The sequence below is a fragment of the Ailuropoda melanoleuca genome, chromosome 5 (assembly GCF_002007445.2).
Source record: "Ailuropoda melanoleuca isolate Jingjing chromosome 5, ASM200744v2, whole genome shotgun sequence".
In the NCBI taxonomy this organism is placed as follows: Eukaryota; Metazoa; Chordata; class Mammalia; order Carnivora; family Ursidae; genus Ailuropoda; species Ailuropoda melanoleuca.
Window position 1 is genome coordinate 3,222,403 of NC_048222.1, and position 6,000 is coordinate 3,228,402.

At 49.9% G+C, this 6,000-nt stretch overlaps 1 protein-coding gene across 10 annotated transcripts in view; it reads left to right on the forward strand.

The window, feature by feature from the left end:
• Positions 1-6,000, forward strand: part of RIPOR2 (RHO family interacting cell polarization regulator 2) — a 216,821-nt gene that overhangs the window by 118,770 nt on the left and 92,051 nt on the right. The gene's annotated exons all lie outside the window — the stretch shown is intronic.

A 6,000-nucleotide genomic window follows, 5' to 3' on the forward strand; every position in this document is an offset into this window, starting at 1 on the left:
TTATGCTCTTTTTCTGGGGGAAAAGATGACAGAAGCCAGCAGGGCACATGATCTGCTCTCATTCCTCGTTTCTTAATATTTACTGTTTATCCTCCACACTCATTAATATAAAGTTTCCACTGCTGTCAGCGGCCCTAAGCATAGTTTCTGATATCCAGAATGATATACACTAACGAGGAGAAGTGCACCAAATATCTGGGACAGAAGGAAATTATGGGACTGGGTCTGTACTCGGGGGGACACGGCATTTACAGGAGAATGAGGGGAGAGCAGGGTGGGCCAAGCAAGGCATCATGAAGGAGCTGGTTTGGGATCAGGGCTTCAGAGCCTAGGCAAGATTTCTAGAGACAAACATGAGAGAAAAAGCGATGGGCAACTCTTAGCAGAGAATTTCCAGGCAGTGGAAGTGACCTGAGAAAACAGTGGAAGCAGGAATGGTCAAATGTCAGAGCCAAAAGGACGCTTGACGATCAAGTTGTCCACACCCTTCATTTGACAGATGAGGACACAGATTTCAAAGGTCGAAACTTGCCCTGAGTTTACTATTGGCAGAACCAAAATAGAACTGAGGTGTCTCCAGGTCAGAGACTCTTTGCAGGGCTGCTGCTTGGACACCGAGCGTGGCTGGAAGGGCCGACCGTAGGGCCAGTGGTGCAGGGTCGTGGAGTGTACTGAAAAGGCTTCTAGAGTCACACGGTAGTGGCAAGCGGGCTGGGCACCTGTTTGGATCTTACCCAGACCAGTGTTTCCCAAAGTGCATCCTGCGAAAATGTGCCAGAGCCATCAGTGTGCTCGTTAAAATGACTGACTTGGAATGGGAAAGAGGGTGACTCACAAGTCCGCATTTTAAACTCTTCCCCAGAGTGATTCTCCTACACTTCATAAGTTAGAAAATGAACAATAAAATGAAATAGAGAAAGATTGGCCACAGCAGCAAAGGAAGAATTCAGCAGATGTGAGCAGGTTGGAGGGTAAAGAGTTACAGTGTAAGGAAGGGATTCAAGAATCTGAGAGCTGGCAGCATTCCAAGCCAGGAGCTGGCCGTGCACTTGGGTGGCCGAATGCCTATAGAGGAAGGTCATAAGAGTAGAGAAGGAATTTCAAAATCAGGATGTTAGATCTGCTGTCCACATGGATATTAAGCACCATAGTTATGAAAGAGATTAGATCTCAGTTGTATCGGGCTACCCGTAGGACTAGTCAACTAACCAAGAGTAGAAGCCAGAATGCACTAGCATCATGGGCAGAAGGAATAGATAGAAATATAAATGAACAGGGGTCACTGGATATAACCAAATCTCGGAGACATCAGTTCGCTTCATGACAGCAGTGGTCTTCAGGCATGTTCCACATTCTGTATTAAATATCTAAATCTTTACGTCAGGGAACTAAATTGGTTGCATTTTGGATGCTCTTCTGCTTTCTACCGAGGAATTGGATATTTACTATGATTGATTGGTGGTGGAAAGAACAATCAGGATGGGTTGGCCAATGCTGTTCCCCAACCCAAAAGGGACTTGAACAAATGCCCATGAGCAAAAAGCAGGATAAAATTCAGTTACTGAAAGAGACCATTTTCAGTGCTGCTGAAGTTCAGACACCCTGTTTTATGGAACCAGAAATAATCACAGTTCCCATAGCACCCATGGTGCTTCCTCTTTCCTAACACCCACCTTAGTTATGTCTGGCTGTCCTCACGCCAGCCTCCACGAGGCGGGTTACATGACTGTCATGTTTACCTCCGTGTCTCCTGCCCTTAGTTGAAATAACAGCTTGTTGAAATAATAGCTTGTTGAAATAGTAGCTCTCATCAGTACCTTGGGGGTGTTTTCAATTAAGACTGACATGTGGGAGGGGGGCAGAGGGACCTGTGTTAAACTCTTTCTCCTTTGGGAGAACCATGTCTTTCCAGGGCCATGGCAGAGTGACACAAAGTCTGAACTAGCAGAGTTTTCTCTGATATCCGCGCCGGTCTCCCCCACCCCGCCCAGTGCCTGTCGAACTCTGGGCCTCACTGTTTCCCTGGATGAGGTTCCAAGGGCTTAGCCCAGGTGTCTCCAAAAGCTTGAATCAGGGAAGTTTTGAGCTAAAGGAATCCTGGTTAGGCGATAGTAGGAATCTAGAGGGAAGGAGGTGGTATTCTCACAGCGAGAGTGGAGACAGGGAGAAATAACCACCCGAGAAGGAAGACTTGGGTGACCACAGAAGGAGCGGTGTGATTTGCGAGGCAGTGTGAAGACCTTGGATTGCACACAAGGAGATCTTGGTTCTGGTGCCGACTCTATCTGGTTGTGTGACCCTGGGCTCTGGATTTGGACTAGAAACCCCACTAGGATTGTGTCGAGGTCATAAACCCCTGCTGCCCGGTCCCTCACTGGTATGTGTCCCTGACCTCAAGGAGGCCCAGTCCCTCACTCGTACGTGTCCCTGACCTCAAGGAGGGGTCTCCGCTGGGAACTGTAGAGTCAACAAAGTCACCCAGGGCCGACCCCTCTACCAGGTGCTTCCAGTCCAACGAGGAATGGAGCCGGTACTGGGCGCTCACCTGGCATAGCCCCCGTGCTGTGCTCCTTGCCCCCGGGAGAAGCTCGAGAAGGATTAGCTGATTTACCATGCCAGCCTCATTCCCGTCCAGAGCTTCAGGCCCGAAGATGAGACTCTGAGGCAAACTCACGGGAAATCTAGGAGCCACCCCACACCTCTCTTGGCCCCCTGGCCTCCAGCCCCGCACGTACACACCCCTGCCCCCACACTTGTACCCAAGCCTCAACAAGATACCCCGAGCCCAAAGGGGGAAAGTGGGCTGGAGAGTGTGATGTACTATAGCAAACAGAGCCTTGAGTGTTTCTCCCGCTGACTTTGAGCACCTTTGTGATCATGCGCACGTTACTTCCCCAACCTGTGAGAATATCAGTTTTCTTATCTTCCCAAAGGGGACAATAATAGAAAGAGGGATTGTAGTAAGCTTAGGGGAGACAATGTCTGTAAAGCACAAGGCATCATCTATATCCTCGTGAGATCCTCCGCCCCTTCCCTCCCAAAAAATCCGTGTGAAGTCTCCAATGGTCCCGTTCCTCCTCAGGAAATCAGTGCCATTGGGAAGGTGGGTGTTGGGGACTGAATGTACGTGTTTCCCCAAATTCATGTGTTGAAGCCCTCGCTCCCAGTCTGACTGTATTTGGAGTAGGGAAGTAATTAAGTTTAGATGAGGTCATGATGCACGAGGATTGGTGTCCTTCTAAGAAAGCCACTGCCAGAAAGCTCTCGCTCTCTCTCTGTACGCGTGCACTGGGGAAAGGCCATGAGAGGACAGATTAAGAAGATGGCCATGTGCAAGCCAGGAACAGAGCCCTCACCAGAAGCAAAGGCAGCCAGAACCTTGATCTTGGACTCTCAGGCCCCAGCACTGTGAGAAAATAAAGGTCTGTTGTTTAAGCCCCCCAGTCGGTGGTGTTCTGCTATGGCGGCCCCGGCAGGCTGATACGGTGGGGAAGCCGAAGGTCTACTACCCTCCAGGGTGGACACTACGCCCTGCTCTTCCCGCCAGGATTTTTCTGCGTAGCCCTCTTAGCCCTGATGCTAATCTGCAGCAGCTCTCCTCCCCTTTCTCCCCAGATTTCTACTGCGTATCTGTGCTTCTCTCCAGGTCTGTTTGTCCAGAGGAAGGTAGATGAAGAAATGTCTGGAAACACAAATAGCTGTAATCCACAGTACAAGGTACTAAGCAACTCCAGAGAGGCTGAGATCCAAGATGTTACGACCGTCTGAGGTGACGGAGCAGGGAGAGGGGCAAGGGGTCTGGGAAAAACAGAGTCTGGAGTCTTTAAACTGGATCTTGATGGATTTCCCCAAGCAGATGGATGTAGGCTGGGGTGGGGTTGACGAGGGAAGAAAAGGAACAAGTAAGAAGAAGGAGTGCTCCAAATGGTAGAGGGGTTCATCCTCCCTTCAGTAAGGAGGGACTGAGCTCTTGCCCTGTGTTGGGGATACAGGGTCCAAGACAGAAAGGGTTTCTGCCCATATGATCTCACAACCCAGGGAAAGAGAGACAAGAAACAAGCAAAAAGGCAAATAAGACCATTACAATTTGCAGTTAGTGTTGTATAAGACATAGGGTTTTGAAAAAGAATAATTGGAAGGAAGACTATACTTAAAGATGTGGGTGGTCAAGGAAGACGGCTCTTCGCATGTTTATGGAACTCAGAGAAGGCCTTCGTGGCCTGAGCTCAGTAAGAGGACGAGGGTCCTCGTGAGGCTGGAAGGACTTGTGAGCATTGGTATGGAGTTTGGGTTTATTCTACAATAAATGGGGCATGTGGGGTTTTAAGCAGGACAGTGACCACAGTGTATTTATCTTTTAAAAGATAACTCTTTCTGTATTGGTTTTCTATTCCTGTGTAACAAGTCATCACAAATGTAGCTATTTAAAACAACACTATGGGCAAGTCTCATTAACACTCTTGGATCTTGGTTTTCCCAGCCATGAAATGGGAGTAATAATGCCTACTGCAGAAGTATAGTCAGGAATAAATGATAGAACGCTTGTGAAGGATCAGCTCCCAAACCAAGGATGTAGGAAGACAGCCAATGAACTGCAGTGTTCAGCATAGCAAGGACTGGCTCAAGTCAAGCAACCTCACCAGGGACTTAAGTATTGACCAGAATACCAATATTGAAAACATACAAAGAATAACTGGCCAGGCAGACTGGAATGTTCCTATCATGTGGCCGACACATTTTCTCCTTGAAAGGAATGGGAAGACTGAAAAACTCTTTTGTAAGCAAAAAGAAGGGCAAAGAGAAGTGGTGTCTTGAAAAACCAAAGGCTCTGACTGTCCAGGCATTCACGGCTCAAGCCGCCCTTCCTGGGCTGAGGCGGAGACCCATGCTTGCTCGCTCCCGGGGGGCCTTTCTAGACGGAAGCACACTCCGCTCCTGCTGTATCCTTAGGTGGGCTGTGATTCCTTGATCAGGCTAATATTTTTTTGGCTGTTCATATTCGGGGCCTGAGGATGCGGTCTCCTGCCCACAGCTGGATATAGGTGTCTGCATGTTGATACAGTCTCCTGGAATGGTCTCTTTTGGTCATAAGTTTGTCAGTTCTTACCAATTCACTCACAAAGTTACTGAATCCCAAGCTGGGGCGGGGTGGGGGGGGGGGAAATGCACCCGCAGTGCTGTGTTATTTAACATACCCTAAACACACAAGGTATTCAGTGTGGTGGCTTTGCAGATAAGGAAACCGGAGCAGAGCAGACACTCCCTGTTTAAGCCGGCGGCAGAGACCTTGTCTCTGGGTCCTTATAGACTCCCAGTCTCATACAGTATCTTTCCACTCCCAAAGACTCTTTATGGAATGTGTTGTCAGACAGACCCACACTTTCCCAAAGGAAAGCTTTATGTATAGTTCAAACCCACCAAAATGAAACAAAACCCCAAACCCCCCATTTCTTCGTATCATTACAAGATCTGTCTACCCAAACAGGGCCTGGTGGAATGCCCACACAAAGCAGATCTCCCCAGGGGGGTTTTCTGACACAACTCTGGCCTTGAACAACCAACTTAACCCCACCCCCCAACCACACACACACACACACACACACACACACACTTCTCGCTCTGTCCTCCAAATTTCTACCAGGCTCTCGTTCTGAAACGCAGATCTGANTCCAAATCCCAAAGGTGAGCTGAAAAGGTCTCTCCTCGCCTGGGCCGCCCCCCTGCCCTGTCCCTCCCATGCCCTCTGCGCCCGGCTCCCTCCCGGGCGTGAATTCCGCGGATAACTCCGAAGCTGCCACACCAGCTCCTGCTGAGCAGCTTGGCGCGCCCGCGATCAGCTGGAGGCAGACAGCAAAGCGCAGCCTCCCGGAGTTAGGCTGAAGTGACTGTCAAGCAGCTGTCTCCCCCAGCCCCCTCCCTGCTCACACGACGCTGCCAGGCCCGCAGCCGCGCCTCCCCTCCGCCGGCTCCCTGCCCCCCGCCCCTCCGCCCCCCTCCCCT